The following is a 20662-nucleotide window of genomic DNA, read 5'->3' on the forward strand; positions in this document are numbered from 1 at the left end:
ATATACATATATATATATATATATATATATATATATATATATATATATATATATATATATATATATGGGTTTTTTTTCAGACGAAAAACTATGCCCCTGGACAGGGCAAAACCAGCGGGCTGCACTCCCGAGAGCAGCTGAGTGAAGAAAATCCAATCTCAGCAAAATGAAAGGCTTGACAGCAGGATCCGGTAGCACAAAATCTTCTTTATTAATCCAAAGTACATAAGAAAAGGGAAAACCTGAAGTAATAAAACAACGCGTTTCACAGTGCTCCGACCGCTTGTTCACGTAGGTAGGGGAAACACAGACAAAGGACTCCTTAAAACTATATACAAACTCCATGGTAGCAATACATAGAACGTCTCTGTGCACGAGTCAATACAATGTATTGGGCACTAGGCGGCCATGTTGTAGCATATCAAAGGCAATGCATTCTTTTCCGTACAATAGAATAAAGTACACACCTTGATCATCTGAACATTAAGTAACAGCTTAAATTGTAAATGCTGCCGCCAGTGCCACGAAAATCATGAAAGTGGGAACTGCAGAAGAGACGCGTATAATGCGAGTAAAAATAGATATGGGAGGTAACTATACGGTAAAATCACCGCTGAGTAAGAAAGACAGAGTATGTCAAATGAAAAGCTCCCACTGTGGGTGCAATGTACGGGGGAAGACGGACCGTACCATGCCTCTTAACAGTATAAACGATAAAATATAAATTAAAAAAAAGGCGTAGTCAGAAAATGCCCGCCATACAGAAGAATGTTAAATCCGTGCTAAAAATCTGCACACACACCGTTATATAGCCATCTCTTCAAATCGGTCCCACAGTCTGAGTTTCATACGTGTCATTAGCTGTATGAAGTGTACACATGCCCCATGGTAATCTATAGTCTCAAAGTACTTAAACACATCATTGTCATTGTGCATGTACAAGGGTAGAAATGGGACAAATCAAGCAAATTTTGCAGTATATGAGCAATATAAAGTGCACAGTGCATTAGCAGCCAAAAAAGTGCAAAGTGCATAGCAGCAAAGAAAAGGAAAAGATGGGGAAGGGAAAATAGTAAAAGGGATGAAAGTTAAGATCTCTACAGCAGTAATAATGTGCACAGTGCTCTACGTCCATGGATGCACTGATGTATAACTTAATGTACTGGTAATATAGAACATAAAACCATACACATAGTTAACAGAGATAAATCAAAAGATCATTAGATATTTAAAATTACATAGTATCCCAAATGTTTAAAAATAACCCTGCTCTCTATGAAAGAATACATGGCACAAAAACCGTGCATACATGGACAGCTGGAGAGTAGTCAATGAATACATCCTCAATAAAGTGCAAAGTGCTTTGACCGTAAAATACCCAATTTTAAAGGCAAACTAACTTCCTTATAAACCTTCTACTGCAAAAAGGTGGTACACATGAGCTTGATCGTCCCAGTTAAAATCTTTAGTCATAATAGACCTAATGAAAAATGTGTCATACCAGAGTAACCCTTGCAATGTAAATATCTACATCACAAGAGATATAAAATAACCTCCTGTAATACAAAAAGAGAAGTAAAAGGCGAGACAAAGTGGAGGGCAGAGTAAAAACGGATAAGGAATCCAACAAACGTACTGTGTAAAAATATCCATCTCAGTGATCAATGTTAAAAGCTCCTGCTACTACTAATCAGGTTAAAAACAAAATTGTGCAAGTTAGGCTACACAATATCATGAAAAAACAACCTGAAAGATACATCAAGACATAAGGGAGTATACATGGTGGCTAAAATCTGAAGAAAATACTCTTAGACATAGGTAGATATTAGAAGGGTCATACAAAAACATTCAAGGTACCTGAAATACAAAAGTAATACATCAAAGATAAAAAACAACAATATATTATTAGGTTCCTATAAAGTGTATATAATTCTTCATCAAGATTATGACCCCCAGGTTTCTTGGTCTCGAGGCCCAAAATGGACTTAGTCTCCAATTGCCTCAACAGTAACTCCCGATTTCCGCCTCTGGGTGATTTAGGCACAGTCTGGATACCAAAGAAGGAGAAACCCTCCAATTTGCTGTCATGATGGGACTGGAAGTGCAGAGCCATGAGATAGTTAGAATCAATGTTTCTAATAGCGCGAATGTGTTGAAGTATTCTCAACTTCAATTTGCCTTTTGTACTCCCCACATACCACATGTTGCATGGACAGTTCAGAACATAAACCACATGATCCGTATCACAAGTGATTCTGGAAACGATCTTAATATTGCTACCCAAAATAGGATGTGTGTTGCAAGTTTTGTTAACAGCGTACGTGCATGCTTTACATTTGGAGCATTTATGGAAGCCACAAGGTTTGGTGTTTAACCAACCATTGGTCAATGCATTATTGATAGGCCTCCTAAAGCTGGGAACTAGTGCATCCTTAAACGAGGTAGACCGCCGAAAAGTGATATTAATGCGATCACCCAAAATGGTATTTAAATGTTCATCAGATTTAAGGATATGCCAATGTCGCTGCATGACTTGTCGAATGTTATGGGCTTTAGCTCCATATGTCAAAATTAGCCGTGTTTCACTGATATTAGTGGTGATGTGTTCCGAAGTGTCTGCTAGCAGAAGCTGAGAGCGATCCATGTTTCTAGCTTTCAAAAAAGCTCTCTCCAAAACTTGCTTAGGGTAACCGTTGTTCAAATTTGTTAGCCATGAGGGCGCATTCGCAATCGAAGGTTTCAATCTTAGAACAATTTCTTCATATGCAAATGAACTCCCCATAGGGGATACTCCATTTGAGGGCGGTGGGGTGGATGTTAGAGCTAGTGGGCTTTCTGTATAGACTGGTGATCAATTCTCCTTGAGCCACAGTAACAAGAATATCCAAGTATGTGATAGCAGTCTTGCTGTGGCTCTCAGTGAATTGTAGATTCAGATCATTGATGTTAAGAGTAGTAACAAAATCCAATCAATCTGTACTAGTACCTTCCCAAATAATAAACAAGTCATCAATGTATCTTAGCCAAAGGGCAATTTTGGATGGATGATGACTGTTTTGAGGATGCCATACCACAAATTTCTCCCACCAACCCGTCAGCAAATTCGCATAAGAGGGGCAAATGTAGAACCCATAGCAGTCCCCTGTAGCTGCATGTAGAACTGGTTGTCAAAAAGAAAACAATTTTTTGTTAGACAAAGCGAAATCATCTCAAGAATCATCTGAGAGTGTTGGAGATAATTCAAAGATCGTGTATGCAAGAAATGTTCACAAGCTTTAAGGCCATCAATGTGTCTTATTGACGTGTAGAGAGAAACCACATCAAGTGTTGTTAGTAAAAAAGTATATTCCCATGGTATACCACCTATGCGGCTAAGAAAGTCTTTGGTGTCCCTTAAATAAGAAGGCAAGGTGGTAACAAATGACACCAAGGTTTCATCTATAAATCTTGAGGTTTTTCCTAGCACGGCCCTGCATAGTGTGACAATAGGTCTGACCAGAGGTCTAAAAAGACTCTTGTGTACTTTAGGCAGAAAATAGATAGTTGGTGTCACAGGGAACTTGGGATGTAGATACGAACAAATGTCCTCATCCAACAAGTCTTTCTCCTTCCAAGTCTGCAAAAGATTGCCCAATTTGTCGCTCATGATTTTTGATGGATCTTCAATCAATTTAGCATAACAGTCCTTGTTCAGCAATTGTCTGTAAGCCTCTTTAATGTAGTTCCCACGATTCATAAAGACGATGTTCATGCCTTTATCTGATGGTTTGTTAATGAAATCAGTCATCGTACTCAAGTGTTCAATGGTGCCGTGTTGTGATACAGTGAGGTTAGATTTATAAGGCACTCGTTGTTTCCTGATTTTCTTTAAATCGTGGACAACCAAGTCCAGGAAGGCCTCAACATGTCCCCCTGGGTTGAATACTGGGTTAAAGCGTGACTTGGCTTTAAGTAGAGTCTTTCCTGGCCAACCAGTGTCGACATACATAGAGGCAGATTCTTGGTCCTGTGGGATGTTTTCACCCACGCATCCGAGCCGTACAACATCACTATGCGTTTCTGATAGCATAAAAAGCAATGCTGCCCACCAGAAAAAGCGCAGTGAAAACCTGACAGATAAGCCACCATCCACTTTTGACAATTCCCAGACCCATCCTTTGGTTGCACACAGAGCTGTCCAAAAATGTGTTTCATTGGTGTCAAAATTTGCTGAAATCATGGCCCACAAGACCACTATAAAGATTCAACCTTCTTGTGGGGTATTCCACATCACTCTACTGCAAGGATCCCCATCAAGACATTGTCAGCAAGGATCATAACTGTCAAGCCAAATTCCCCTTTTAAATTTAAGAACAGCTGTCAAAAAAAATCCTATAAATCCTGACAGGAGAACCTTCTTGCTGAACTGTGCATTGATCAGAAGGTGGTCTTATGTAATTAAAAGTTCAAAAGACTTGCCTGTCCATGGGAAACATTCACACCTGCCCTTCCCAGCAACAGCCCAGGATATCACATGGCCCTGTTGATTGGGATGGAGGGGACTTCCCTGCAGCCTGCAGGACACAACACAACAGACTCTTTCAATTGAATAGAATATGCTGATTTTAGGTGTAACTGTAAACAGTGCTCTGGCAGGAAACGGGCCATGTGACCATCTGACTCACCAAGCTTCTGGGGGCGTACCCAGACACTTTTGTGAATTGAATTGAAGGCAAATATATGTTTTATAAGAATACTGATAACTAATTATAACCAGATGACAGAAATGTACAACTTTGAGATTCTTAAAATGACAATTTTACTCACGGTTCAAGACTCAGCTGGTCGCTCTGTGATGTTCTGAGGCAAAACCCTGGGAATTATGAATATTGCAGACACTGTGTTTATGCTAGAGACATAGTAATTTACTGTAATATGCCCAGAGAGGGGGTGTACCTCTGTGTACATTTGGGTAAAAGTCCAATATGGCAAAACCACCTAAAAATGAAAATAAGTTGTCATTTCTGAACCCAAGCTCTTAGGAAGATCAGAGTTGGGCAAGAATGTAGCTTAATTCATCTGCAATGTGTACATGTAATTTCAACAACTTGTGTATCTGGGAAGCATGTGTGGTTATGAAAAACCGTTTTTCTAAGTAAATGCAAAGGGGAGGGACTTCAGCCGGCCATAAAAATAGCATCACTCTGACTCATCCTCACTCACTACTCCGTTCTCCAGTCAGAGGACAAAAAATTCGATAGCCTATCAGGATCCTCAGAGGGTTGGGCATAGAAAGTCAGCCTTCCCACCCACTTTCAAAAGACATAAAAGGAGCCACTGAAACCCAGGCAGGGCACACTCGATTTTCCATTTCAAACTGATTTCTTGCGAAGCACTCTGCCGGACCAGACAATATCAAGAAGGACCATCCAGAACTTAGACTCCAGACTCCAGAACTTTAAGCAGAGGTGCCTGAACTACAAGCTGAATCCTTTTCAGCAGGCCTCAAAATCTTTTGCAACCTGACTCTTCAACAGCCGGGCTGTGCTGTTTGATTCTGGCTAGAACCCTATGCCAGAACCCAGAAAGCAGTGCTGTATCCAGACCAGACCACTGTGCAGTGCCAAGAACTTTTGCCAGAACCAGAGATCCAGACCAGCAGAGCAGAGCTGACCCAGATCGCTGTGAGCAGAACCGGGTACCAGAGACCGTCCCTGGCGAGAGAACCGCAGCTAAACCTGTTGACCAGATCCGTGACGGAGGCCCATTCCTTCCAAGACTAGGAGTGAGTATCCTGAAAACTGTGCCAGAACCAATCTCTTAGTTTAAAATAATCTAATTTAAAACATTTCAACCTATCTAGAACTGCATCATAGAATTGTGTGTCCATCCTGTTGATTCAAAACCTTCCACAGCGCATCTGTCATTCTGAAACTTTAATTTTACTTCTGAAAATCTACCTCCACTGAATCGTCCCTATCTTTGGAACCGTATGTGCTAGGAACGAGATTTAAGAGCTAAGAATCTAAGCTTTCCAACAAGCCCAATAGTTGTTCCGTAATCGCGCTCGACGCACACGGAAAAAGTGCAGCGAATTGCAACTAGCTCATTTCACCACTTGTAAAAAAAATGCTTTTTTTTGCATTGCATTGCTGAAATTCGTTTTCAACTTGATAATCCCTCATGAATCATTGCTAGTGTTGACCTGAACTCATTCAAAGTAGCTGTCACCTACCCTGAATCTCCTATGGGGAATTAAAATCATTGTTAGCATATTTTCACTTCTTTGCAAATCACATTTAAAGTATTTTTGCCTGTGTTTTAAAGTCATCCCTGTGCTCTAAGCTTGCTAGGGGGGAACTGAATTGGTATTGCATTTTATGGTATTCCTGAAAATTGTGTGCTCTCCTTCCATCTCTTTATACTGCATAGGGGGGGGGGGAGTGAATTGCCACAAGGGGAAAAGTGATTATATTCTCTCTTGTTGAAACCATATCAGTTTATTTCTGTGCTGCATTCTTTTACATCATTGTTTTTCCTTGAAACCATAAAAGCATTCTCAGCTACCTTATCCTTCCTATACCAACTCCTAAGTGATTACAAAAGTGTGCTAGTGTAATATTATCCATTGTTGATCACTGTCATATTCATAAGTGTGCGATCAAATATTAATTTATCATAAAAGTGTGATATGTATATATATTGTTTAATTTTCAAATAAATCTTTTAATTTGCAAAACAAACCTACTTCTTGGCTCAGTGAGGTCAGGGGGATTCAAAGATAGGGGCGTTATACAAGGGTTTATCATCCAGATTTATGAACTAGTCATAAAAATATATAAATAAGGGCTTTCATTGGGCATCCCAGACTAGGCACTGACTTAGTTGGAGTACTGAATTGAAGTTGCTTAACAGAGTGGGGGCTAGAGCCGGGACATCTGGATTAGATCTACCACTTGTGCAGCTTGATACAGTGTGCTAACTGATAGGATACATAAATCCTGTTGGATCACCACGCTGTATTACACTGTAAAAACACTCCTCAAAGGAACGCTCTAAGGAAACGGTCTGTTTTGCAAAATAAAATACTAACTTCTGTAAGTCAGGAAGGAAATCAATTTCCAGAATGACGACATTGGTAGATATGAAAATAGCTAGAGAGCACCTCTTACATAAACTATTTGTGAGAGGTGAGCGGACTGAACAGGACCAAAAATGTGTGGTTGCAGGCAATCGCGCAACAGGTCACTGTAACTGGGTCAGATATATGGAGAGATCAGGGTCCCGTACATGTGGCCCTGAGTGAACTATATATGGCCCCTAAGGCCAAGAATGAGCACAACAAGATTGCCAGGGTAGCGGCATATTTATATTTATATATGGGAGCCATACAGGACAAATGTGCTGAAGGCCAAGATCTGGCAAATAGGCAACTGATGGCATTAGAGAAGGCCCAATCTGACCTGGTCTCTTTCGAGCAGAGGCTGCTGAGGAGCCAGGAGTCAGAAAATGATAGTAGGCAGTATATCATTAAAATTAAAGAGGATATGGGTATCCTGCAACAGGAAAAGTCTGACCAGGATACCAGATTTCTGGCCTTGCAGAAGGAGTACCAAGAAGGTTTGGACGCCCTACTGCAGAGCCAGAAAAAGCTGGAGCAACAACTGGACTTCAATAGGGCATGCACAGAGCAGGTAGTCACCCTGCAAAGCCACCTAGATAGGGAAAAGGCAGAGAGCAACAAACTGATTCTGAAAGACCTGGATACCCAGACAGAATTTGAAGAAGAGCGCCAGAAAGCTGGGGCCCTTAAAAGGCAGAGGGATGACCTGGCGGCACAAATGCAGGCTCTTAGTCAGGAAAGGGACACCTTAGGCCAGGAAGTCTGCCAATTAAAAGAAAAAAATGAAGAAAATCACCTGGCCCTCCAGGGACTGGGTGACCTCCAAAAAGAGCATCAGAACTTGTTAGAGCACACCAGGAGGGTGGAAGATGCTCTGGCAAGAAAGGAACAGGCCAGTAGGGATAGGACCCAGGAGGTAACCCTCCTGCAGCAAAGACTGGCCCAGTACTCCAGGACCAACCAGGAGGCACACAGAGAAAATGAGGCTCTCTGTCAGCACAACGATAGGGTCCAGCAACAGGTAGCCATGCAGGAGAGACTGATAGAGTCTAGTAAGGCCTTAACTGTGGAACTGAAAGCACAGGCTCTTGCATGGCAACAGGGAGCAGGGGCCGATAGAGATGAGGTTCGCTGGGAAAGGGAAACACCTGAGCATAATCTCAGGAGCCCTAGTACCAGAGGCCTTCATCTCTCCCAGTCCTTGGACTCTGCCACCCACATGTCCCATGGTGCACATGAGCCCAGGGCCACGGGGATGGCAGATTACCATCCAGCCAAAAGTATGGGGCTCATAGGCCAGTACAACCCAGGAATGGATGGGCAGGCATCCGGGAATGGGCACCTAAGTACAGTGCAATTTAGTGGAGAACCCCAGGAGAGTAGGCCCACTAAGGGCATCCTGAAAACCTCTGCCCAGTTAGGTCAGTGGGGGGGGTACTCATCAAATCCTGGCAGCAAGGAGGAATCTGAAGACTCCTCTGAGCATCACAGGACACAGGAGACCAGGTCCCCACATTCTGCCAGCCATTCCCAGGCTCACAGAATCCGGGAAAACTGCTTCTGAGTCAGAGGATGAATGGACCAGGGTTACCCGAACCAAAAAGGCCAATAAGGCAAAAAAAGCCTTGCTTAAGGACCCCTTAAAACAGATTAAGGCAATAAGGAGTGTCATCACCCCTTATCACAAGAACGCCAAGTATTCTGTTTGGGAACACTTGGAGCTTTACGAGCAAATGATGGAGACTTTCCATTTGAAGGACAGCAGTAGCTGCATTCAGTATGTCAAATGGACATTCTCCCCAGAATACTCCAGTTTCTTTGCGGGGCTGGAGGACCAAAACCATTCAAGATGGTCCACATATAGGGCGGCCATCTTGAAACATTTTTCTGTTCACCGGAATCCCCAAGAGGCTCGCAAGGCAGCCTACAATTTGCAATGTGGGGAGGATCAGGCCCCACAAGAATTTGTGCAGGAATTGAAGCGTGCCTTTGCGCAGACTACCAGAAGGATGCGCACGGACAGTAAAGAGTTTGTAAATACGTTTTTCCATGCCTTGCCCAAATACATCATGACCCAGCTAGTGAGAGATTTTCATGGGAAAAGGTCACTAGACTGGGTCATTGAACAGGCCACCCGGATCTATGAGGTGCAGAAGCCCATAGAAAATAAAAACAACGCCCAGAAAAGTCCCAAACCGACCAGCACCCCTGCTGCTGCCAAGGTAGCAGAGGTAAAGGTTGCCCCCATTTTAGATTTGGAGATGGGGGGCCTAAAAACCTGCCTGCACCGAATAATTCTCAGCCCAGAAGGCCCTCAGGCCAGTCACAGACAGGGAGTCAAGGAGGTAGTCCCACAAATGGGGTCCCTCGCTCTCCTCACTATGTAAGTCCCTGCTACAAGTGAAACCGACCCATCCTGGGGTATGTGTGGACTCCTCCAGCCCAAGGGAGGGGTCCAACCATGCACCCAACCCAGGGAACTTCCCTCCTAACTTCCCACAGGAGGGCAGAAATTCACCAAACCCTGGGCAGAACTTTTTTTCCAGGTAGCCACCCAATTTACAGTCCCAAAATCATCCATCCTTCTTTCCCCAATTCCCTGAGCCCAGACAACCTAATCCGGGAGAGCGGAGGCCAAGGATGGAGGGGTACCCAAATCTTCCCAACCCGGGGTACTACCAGAAAAGGGATAGCTACCCTTCCCGGGATCAGCCCAGGGGAGAAAATAGAACCCCGTATCAGCCCGAGCGGGTTTCACAGTTAGAGCGCCAGGTCCAAAATATGGCACGGGATCTGGGTCACATGCTGAGGGCTCAACAGAACCCTCAGACGAGCAGGCCGGTGCAGAATGCCCCAAACTCTGGGCCTGGTGCTCCAGAACATTGACAGTGGCAGTACCCCGATAACCCACCGGTTCCCAGGGAAGAGGCACAAGGGGAAGGGGGATGTAGAGCCTTGGAGGAAGCTTCCTTCCCCACTTGTAAACAGTCCCTGGAAACCCAGGAACCGGAAACAAAATCTCCTACCCCTGAAAGTCTGCCACCCAAGGAGCAGAGAGGAGGTAGGAGAAACAAAGCACCCAAACAGACCCATTTTGTGAAGGAGGTACAGGTCTTCCAATTTGAGGGAGAGGGATCCTCAGAGGATCCTGGGAAAAGGATCTTCTCCTTCAGAAATGGGGGAACTCCTCCCAAGGAAAAATTGGTCCCAAGGGATTCCAACCTAGACTCGGTAGATGTGGGGATTGAACTGTCGCCGCCCATCATTCTATCCTAGAACCAACAATACCGAAAACCCCTGGTTCAAACCCATCCTGGTGACAACCTCCAAAAGGGGGGGGGGGGGGGGGGCGGCCCGGAACCGGAACCAGGGGAACCCAAAACCGCATCAATATCCAATTGCCAACTTTTTCTTTCAAATTCCCAAAACTCCCTGCCGAACTCTGCCCAAATCTCTTCTCTCTCAATGTCCAAAACCAGAAAATTAGCCCACCAGTTGTCCAAAAATATGCATTATCTGTGCCCCCTTGAGGAGAAGGAGGGAATATACTATGCCCCGGTACAAGTACAGGGGCAGGGTACAATTTTGGCACTGGTGGACACTGGATCCCAAGCTACCCTTCGGTCCAAAAGGGCCTTTGATGAACTAAATGCAGGAAGGGGGGAGAATTACCGAATTCCTCTCACCTCTCTTCCTGGACAACTTCAGAACTTTGACGGGAAGGAAATTCCCGTCGAGGGGACTGCAAATTTGGACATCAAAATTGGGCGACACAAGGTGAAACACCGAGTCATAGGCCCTCATTACGACCCAGGCGGTAAGCGGAAAACGATGCCGGTAAATGAATACCGGCATCGTTTTCCGCTAGGTCCGATTATGACCCGCGAAAGTGCAATTAGCGACATCGTAGTTTACTGTGCCGCTAACAGCAACAAGGTCGCGCGCGTGCGCGCGGGCCACCATGCCGTAAATACTGGCATGGCGCAAAGCTACGCAGATCACAAACCAAGCGGACATGCCCCTAACGCCATCGCCAAGGCCGTAAAGTACCTTACCGCCATGGCGCTAATTCCGCCATCGCGAACCAACCGTAAATGGCCATGTGCAGTGTTCCCAGCTACCACAGGTGCACAGAATCAGCACAGGTGGAGGCAATACAGACTCTCCCAGTGCAAAAAGAGCACACCCCACCCCTACCAGCCCCAGTCACACTCCACAATGATACCAATAGGACTAGCAATGTTGGGGCTGGAGGACCTGATAGCAATGCGAGTGCTACAACTGCAACAACAACAACAACAACAACAACAACACCAACAACATCAAGCTGCACAGAAGAGACGCAGGAGGAGAAGGAGGGCAAGGCAGGGCCAGCAAGCCCCACCAGCACAGCCAGTGGCACCACGCAGGCATCCCCCAATCCCACGCATCAGAGCCAGTCCATTCAACCTCACCGCAGAGCAGATCCACACCCTGTACCGACTGGACCGGGACACCATCACCAACATTGTGCACATGATACACAACGACATCGTCAGCATGATAGAAACACCCACCGCCATCCCGCCCCTACTGAAGGTCGTGTCCGTGCTCCACCTCCTGGCCACAGGCACCTACCAGCACACAGTGGGCCACTTGCATGGCATATCCCAACCATTATTCTCACGTACACTGATCCAAGTGCTCGATGCCCTCCTCAAGCACACAGACGACCACATCTCATTGCCACGGTCTGCCCAGGAGATTGCCAACACCAAAGTGGGTTTCCATGCACTAGCTGACATACCTGGTTGCATTGGTGCCATCGACTGCACCCATGTTGAATTGGTGGTCCCACATGCCATGGAGGTACCATACCGCAACCATAAACTATTTCACTCAATCAACGTGCAAATGGTCTGCGACTCCAACAGGATCTTCACACATTGTTGTGCCCGATTCCCCGGATCAACCCATGATTCAAAGGTCCTTCGGAACTCCACAATACCACGCTACATGGAGCGACATGCAGGCCCAAGATCCTGCCTACTCGGTGAGTCTAATGTCATGAGCATGGAAATGCGAAGTGTGTAGGTGATCGACGTACCAATGCATATTTCACCTGGCAGAAAGGGGGGGGGGATGATGCATACGTCACATGGCTGCGACTAGCAGTAGCCAGATCATAACCTGAGGCAGCACTCACGTCATCTGACAACTGTATACATGATGCCTGATCTAATCAGCCCTAACATGTGAATGAAAGTGTACCCAAACCATGACACAACCATCTGCAAGTGCATTGTACGAAATGTGACCACATTGACTCCAAAGGAACGCACCTACATGGACGTCACCAAACACCATCAACTGAAAGGCCTGCCCCCCATAACTGCGCACAAAGGAGGCACATGTCGGACAGGAACATCAATGCACCACTACACAGACAGCAAGACCCACAAACTCCCCCCATTGACACCAGTATTGTTCCCTGGGGTCATAATGAGCCAGACAGCAATGTTGCAATCATGTGAGCTTTGACCTCACAGGACACGTGCCAGGTCACATAAAGTAACGGCCTGAACGGACACAGTGGATGGGCACTCACAAGGCAATTGTCCCCCCTGCATTGTGTCTTGGCATGCAAAACAGTACATGAGAGCCATGAACATATACCGGTTGCATAGTGTGAATCCATTAGCACAACTAAATTTGGTGCAAAGTAACAGTTGAATGCAAGGCATGGTGGCGCGTCATGTTCAGAAAGCAATCTCATTCCTGACACATACATTGTTGCCCATTTACAGGTGATGCAGGCTATCCCCTGAAGAGGTGGCTCCTCACACCAGTCCGGAACCCACAGAACCAGCATGAGGAGGACTTCAACCGTGCCCATGCACGTACCCGTGTGGTGATAGAGCAGGCCTTTGGCCTACTGAAGGCACGTTTCCGCTGCCTCAGCAGGTCTGGCGGGGCACTCCTGTACCGCCATGAGAAGGTTGCGAAGATCGTCATGGCATGTGTCATGCTACACAATATGTACGTCAGACGTAACGTGCCTCTGCCCCCTGACGCAGAACTGCAACCACCTGATGATGAGGATGATGAGGGTGGGGATGGGGCACCACCTCAAGGAGGCAGCGATGCACAGGAGGGGCATGAAATGCGTCAGAATCTCATTGACCAATACTTCTAGCACACACAGCGTGTGCGTGTAACATGTGGACGGCACTTGGGGCACTGTGTGTGTCTGGTATATGCACACTGTAGACTGTACAACAATAAAGCACACATTCACAATGAGCAATGTCCACACATTTGGTTTGTGATAAACGAAAAAGTGTATTGTGCTTCTGAAAAGTTATGACACACCCAATCCCCCCTCCCCCCTGAACACCCCAACACACCCAATCCCCCCTCCCCCCTGAACACCCCAACACACCCAATCCCCCCTGTGAGAGACGGGCCTCTACGACCGGTGGGGGGTGTCTGTACTTCCGCTCCCTATATGGTGGAGGAGAGGCACAGGAGACCCCAGCCAAGATTCTCTATTCGGTAGCAATGGTCGAGCAATCAAGGCCTAGCTTCTCAGGAGGTGATGCAGGCTGGTTCTTAAGTACAGTGTATCCCCAAGCCCCCACAAAGGAATATCCACACTCTGTATTGGTTAGAACACAGTCTTTATATAATCAATAGTTAAGGTTATGTACATTCATCATGATAACTCACTTTGTACTCCGGCAAAATCTACAATGACAAATATTTACAATCCTAAAGTGGTACCACCCTAGATCTCATTGAAGTGCAAGAACAATACTGTACGATGCCACACAGACCAATAGAGTGAAACCAGCAATAGAGAGAGGAGGGAAAATAAGATGGTTGAGCAATAGGCAAGATACTGTCCCCTACCACTGGGCACAGTTCTGTGTGGAGATCCCCCCACCTGGGCAACCTGTAAAGAAAGATATAGCACAAGCCCAGTCCATATATTGCTCTGCAAGTCTTATTCTCTCCTATAATGTTTTTACCCCCCCAATGTACCTGGTGGAGTTGAGCTCCTCGAAGGCGTCGACAAACGTCGAGGGACTCGCTGTTCGGCGATGGGGAATCGACGGCCCTTCTTGAATGCCTTCCCTTTCAAGCGGGAGGCACGGGGCGTCGAACGTCCGTCGACAAACGAGGTAGAACGATGTCGAAGAGGCGGCAGCTTTGTCCGAGCGGTGCTCGTCGGCGTCGGGGCGTCGGCGTCCTGCAAAGCGGAGGTGTGCGGGGCACCTCGATGACAATAGTTCTGGACCGCAAAGATTGTAGAGACGGGAGCCCAGCAGGGGCGTCGAGTCGTCCGAGTCTTTGAGGTCGTCGGGTGGCGGGAAACCCACCGGCAGGTTTCTCCTCGGCGCGTTGGTCGGCCTCGACTTTCTCCGGCAGGATAAGCGGTCGACGATGCGGTCGAGAGAGTCCTTCGATTGAATGTTCTTAGGCAAAGGAGCGGACGGCTCTGGTCGTCGGTGGCACGGCGTCAAGTGGTTCCCACGGCTGGGCAACACAACTTCGACGGGCCTCCAGCGGTTACACAAACCTGCGAACCCTGGTCGACGGCAATGGACTTCGACGGCGTTGATGCCCGGGTGCTTTACTTCGATCTCCTCAGCGGTCCCGTCTCGGGTCGACAGCCTTTCGAGGGTCTGTCTTCCAGGGCGCTTCGGCGAAGATGGAGCGGTGTTCGATGGTCCCTCGGAGCACGGGAAGAGGGCGCCTTACCAGGTCCTCTCTCGGGTCAGCCCCCGACGATCTCGTCAGCCTTCAGATCGGTCGAAGCAAATGCCACAGCAAGTCTTCTTCTTCCAGCTGGACGTCGAGGATCAGCAGTTCCAGTTACTCGTAGAGTGGAGACTCAGCTCCCTGGCTGCTGTAAGAGCACAATGGTCGCTTCTCAACCAAAGGTCCCTTCTGAACACTTTTCCAGTGGTGAGAGGTCCCCAGATATACTATCCTCTCTCTCATCCACGCTGCTGGCACACACTCAGCAGCCAATCATACTGCAGGGCATTCATGCAGTCAGTCAGCCAATCAGGTACACAGTGCATTCAGCCCACACTCCTCCCTTCCAGACACTCACAACAAGAAATGTGGATTGGGACAAGTACCCAGCCATTCAACACTACACACTGCATTCAGGCCAGTTTCGGGCAGGGTTGTCTCGGTCTTTGTCTCTCATGCCAGAAACCAGACAACCACAACAAGAAGTGTATATTGGTCACACACTCCATTCACCCAGGTCCCACCCACAGGAGGTACCCACAACATACAGTCACTGGGAAGGCTCCAGTCAGTCTAGCTGGGCCTTCACAACAATACCATACATGGAACTTCCACCCAACAGCCAGTCAGGGGGAAGGGACACAGACAGGGCTTCCCAGGACTTTGGGAAAACAAGATAACAGGCAATAGAAAGCAAGAGGCCACAGGGGCCATCTTGTTTCCTATCAGGAATCAACAGATCCCAATGGCAGGGCCTGGGTATCCCAAAATGGAGGACACCCGGAGCACCTGTCATATTCAGCGCGGAGCTGCCACCAGCCCATACCCTGCTCTGGGGCCAACCACAGGTGCCCAAAAACATACACTAGGGGCACAGGGTTGCACCCCTACCCATGGGCGCCATAAGGGTATCCCATGGGTCTGTTCACCAAACCAAAAGAGAGAGCTGCACTGCCAGGAGTCCCACATGGACTCCGGGGCAGAAAACATAACAGAACACACGGTAAAAACAGAAAAAGGACAAGGATTCAGAGGCCCTGTCCCTCAGATGCATTTCCAGCATCACAGTCGCCCCCCCCAGACTGAGGTGGAGGGTGTCTAATCTCCCACGGGATAGACACCCTCATCCAGACGGTCAACATACCTTCTGGAAAGGCCATCTGCATCATCGTGACTCTTCCCTGGTCTGTGCTCTATGGTGAAGTCTAGCCCTTGCAGGCTAATGGACCACCTGAGCAATTTCGGGTTCTCACCCTTCATCTGCATAAGCCACTTCAGGGGCTTATGATCTGTTTGGACCTTGAAGGTAGACCCCGTAAGGTAGGGCCTAAAACGCCTAAGGCTCCAAACTATACTAAAACACTCCTTTTCAACAGTAGCCCACCCAAGTTCTCTACCCTTGAGTTGTCTACTGATGAATATGATAGGGTGTTCTCTCCCTTTGTCATCTAACTGGGACAAGACAGCTCCAATTCCGGTGTCGCAGGCATCCGTCTGGACGATAAAAGGTCGGCTGTAGTCAGGCGCACTCAACACAGGTGCCCTACACAGACTTTCTTTCAAGCCATCAAAGGCCCTCTGACAGTCTTCGGTCCAATTAACCTTCCTAGGCTGCTTGGGTGACGTTAGAGCTGTCAGAGGTGCAGCTATGGTCCCATAGTCTGCCATGAAATTGCGATAGTACCCAGTGAGACCCAAAAAGGCCCTCACCTGGGTTTGAGTAGTGGGAGTCTCCCAGTTCTGTACATCCTGTACTTTACTGGCGAGAGGTTGGATTTGACCCCCTCCTACCTCATGACCAAGATAGGTAACTTTCCCCTGAGCTATCTGGCACTTGGTAGCCTTGATAGTGTGGTTAGCCCTTTTCAAGGCCTGCAACACCCTATCCAGATGTGTCAAATGCTCTTCCCAGGTGGAACTGTAGACGGCAATGTCGTCTAAGTAAGCCACACAAAAGGCTTCCAGCCCACTGAGCGCATGGTTGACCAATCTCTGGAAGGTGGCAGGGGCATTCTTCAACCCAAAAGGCATGACCCTAAACTGGTAGAGTCCCTCAGGTGTTGAGAAGGCCGTCTTTTCCTTGGCATGGTCCGTCAGAGCTATTTGCCAATAGCCTGAAGTAAGGTCAAAGGTGCTCACAAACTTGGCAGCACCGATGGTGTCCACGAGCTCATCAGCCCTGGGCAATGGGTGCGCGTCAGTCTTGGTGACGGCATTGACTCCTCGGTAGTCCACACAGAACCTCCAATCCTTGGTACCCGCCTGTGAACTTGCCTTGGGGACAAGGACCAAGGGACTGGACCAGGGACTGGTTGAGGGTTCAATAACACCCAGATCCAACATCTTGGCGACCTCAGCCTGGATGTGGTTCTTGACGGTATCTGACATACGGTAGCACCTGCTTTTGACAGGCACACTGTCACCAGTGTCAATTTCATGCTTACACCACTGTGTAAGGCCTGGCTTCAGTGAAAACAGAGAGGCATACTGTTGGAGCAAAGCCCTACAGGCCCTCTGTTGCTCTGTTGTCAAATCTGGAGAGAGATGTACTCCCTCCACTGAGCCATCCTGAGGGTTGCTATGCAGCAAATCAGGAAGGGGCTCACTCTCATCCTCTTCTTGCCCAGAAGCTAGCAAGAGACATGAGACTTCCGCTCGCCTGTGGAAAGGCTTGAGCCTGTTGACATGGAATAGCTGAGGGGCTACCCCAGGGGCTCCCATGTCAACCAGATAATTGACTTCGCCCATCTTGGAGATGATCCTGAAGGGTCCAGTCCACTTGTCTGCCAAAGCCCTAGGCTTGGTAGGCTCCATCACAAGGATTTCCTGTCCCGGAGTCCAATCCACTTGCAAGGCTTTAAGGTCATGCCAGTACTTATTCAATTCCTGGCTGGCCTTGAGATTTGCTGTTGCCTGACCCATCATCTGTGTCATCCTCTGTCTGAGGCCTAACACATAGTCCCCCACTTGCTTGGCGGGACCCGGAGGGGTGGCTTCCAAGCCTTCCCTGATCAAGGCGAGGGGCCCCCTCACGGGATGTCCAAAGAGTAACTCAAAGGGGCTGAAACCAACACCCTCTTGAGGTACCTCCCTGTAAGCAAACAGCAGGCATGGCAGGAGGAGATCCCATTTCCTCCTTAGGGGTTCTTCCAAAGCCCCTAGCATGCCCTTGAGAGTTTTATTAAATCTCTCAACCAGACCATTGGTCTGGGGGTGGTAAGAGGTGGAGAACTTGTAGGTTACCCCGCACTCTTTCCACATGGTTTTCATGTAACTCGACATGAAGTTGGATCCTCTGTCAGAGACAACCTCCTTGGGGAATCCAACACGGGTGAAAATGCCCAGGAGAGCCCGGGCAACCACCTTGGCCGTAACCGTCCGAAGGGGTATCGCCTCAGGGTACCTGGTGGCATGATCTACCAAGACCAGGATGAACCGATGTCCACCTGAAGTGGGAGGGTCAAGGGGACCGACGATGTCGATGCCCACCCTCTCAAATGGGGTGCCAACCACTGGCAACGGCTGCAGTGGGGCAATGACACTGCCTCCAGTCTTGCCAGACAACTGACAAGTTGGGCAGGTCCTGCAGTGGGACTCCACTTCTACTCCCATCCGTGGCCAGTAGAAATGGGCAGAGAGCCTCTGCTTAGTCTTCTTGGTCCCAAGATGACCAGCCAAGGGCACCTCATGCGCCAACTGCAGTAGGAAGGGCCTGTAAACCTGGGGTACCACCAACCTCTTGCGGGCACCAGGTTCAGGCTTAGTGGGCTCACTAACAAGGAGCTCACCCTCCCAATAAATCCGGAAATTCCTAGGCACCTCTCCTTGTGCCTGGGCCAGGGCCTGTTTCCTCAGTCCCTCGAGAGAGTGGCACTCTCTCTGTCCCTTACAGAAGTCCGCCCGGGAGGGTCCCCCTTCAGCTAACAAGCATTGAAGGTCAGGATGATCCTCCGGGTTAAGAACCTCTCCCACAGGAGAGTCTTCTGCCTCTTCTCCCAAAGGAGTTGAGTTTGGGTTTTCCACTTGACCCAGCCCGTCCGGAGCCTGGATCCCAATGGGTGCGGCAGGAAGAGAAGGTGCTCCCTCCACAGGGGTGGCCTTCTTGGTCTTCCTCCTTCTTGCCTTAGGCCTCGCCTTTGGCTCGGGTATCTGACCCACAGTCAGACCCGGTGTCACCTGTGATCTAGTGACGGCAGCAGCAGTCATGGGAAGACCATCCGAGATCAACCCCAACTCTACTAGATCATTCCCTAACAAAATGTTAGCAGGGACATTGTCCTGAACCAGGACAGGAAGCTTCGCTGTCTTGTCGCCAATCATGAGTGTGACTAAGGCTACAGGTGATAATTTGGGAGGCCCACCAGCTAACCTGGTGGTTTGCAGAGGAGCACCTTCATAGTCCTCTGGCCTGAGCAGGGTCCTGTCCACCACTGTCATGCTTGCCCCAGTGTCTCTCAAACCAGTAGAAGGCTGGCCATTCAAGAGGACACTTCTCAAAAATCTACGGGTGTTCTGTGGGATAGTCGCCAGTACTTCTGCATACTGGTCCCAGGCCCCAAGGGACACTAAGGAAATCTCCACTGGAGCACCAAATGTGATACCGGCAGAGGAGGGGAGGACAGTGGCCTCCACCTCAGACACGGGGTAAGGGTAGGTCAGGCTGACAGCCTGTACTCCAAGTGCCTTACCTTTACACTTGGGGTCACCCCTTTTGTGATCCAGAGCCCCACAGTCCCAACAAGCGCCAGGAGTGCGGGGTACGTTACTGGAACCACTGGGAGCCTGCTTTGCAGCAGGTGGACCACTACTCTTATTCCCACCCCCAGATGACTTATCCCCACTAGATTTTTGGGTCTTAGGAGAGGAAGGTTTTGGTTTACCCGACTGTGACTGCTTGGGGGACTCCTCAGCTTTCTGAGAGGCCCCCTTCTCCTTATCCTTGTCCTTCCCACTGGAGTCCTTAGGGGACACCCGGTGGGAGACCCACTTGTCAGCCAACCTAGCCAGCTTAAAGGGGTCCAAAATGTTCTGGTCAGCCACATACTGACGCAGCTCTGGTGAACAGGCTTCAGAGAAATGCTCAAAAAACAAGAGGTGGGACAATTCAACAAAAGTCTTAACCTTGTATCCATCGATCCACCCCATCATGTTCATGTGCGCAGCACTCACCCAGTCAACCCAAGACATATTCTCCTTTTTCTTAAAATCCCTGAACCTTCTAAGGTATTGGGTAGGTGTCTTGCCGAACTTGGCAATCAAAGCAGACTTCATACACTCGTACTGACCCCTTTCTTCCACACTCAGCTTCAGAATACAGTCATACCCAGTTTGAGGCACTCTGCTTAACAAACACTTCGCCCAATCTCTTTTATCCACATCATGAATCTCACAAGCCATTTCAAACGCTTCAATCCATTGGAGGATATCCGAACCCTCCACAAATACACCAACCAAATCTTTCATAAACTTGGTGGCTGGGGACCTGACACTCTCACTGGATCTAGCTGAAGTCTCCACTCTAGCTTTCTCTAGCTGGATCCTCTGACATTCAGTGTCCTGGCTCTTGAGTTCAAGGTCCTTATTTTTGAGTTCAAGATCCCTATTCTTGAGCTCCACTTGTTGAGCCAATTCCTCTTTCTTAAGCTCAGCATCTATTTCCAACTTGCGGTATTCAAAGGCCAATTTCATCCTTAATAACTCAAGTTCTAAGGAATTGCTGGAGTTTGGAACAGAGGCAGCAGGAATGGCGGCATTCCCAGAAACAGATTCAGCTGAAACCCCAGGGGCAGAGTCCTCATTGGTTGCATTCCCCCCCCT

The sequence above is a fragment of the Ambystoma mexicanum genome, chromosome 8 (genome assembly GCF_040938575.1).
Source record: "Ambystoma mexicanum isolate Mex_15411 chromosome 8, UKY_AmexF1_1, whole genome shotgun sequence".
Classification (NCBI taxonomy): Eukaryota; Metazoa; Chordata; class Amphibia; order Caudata; family Ambystomatidae; genus Ambystoma; species Ambystoma mexicanum.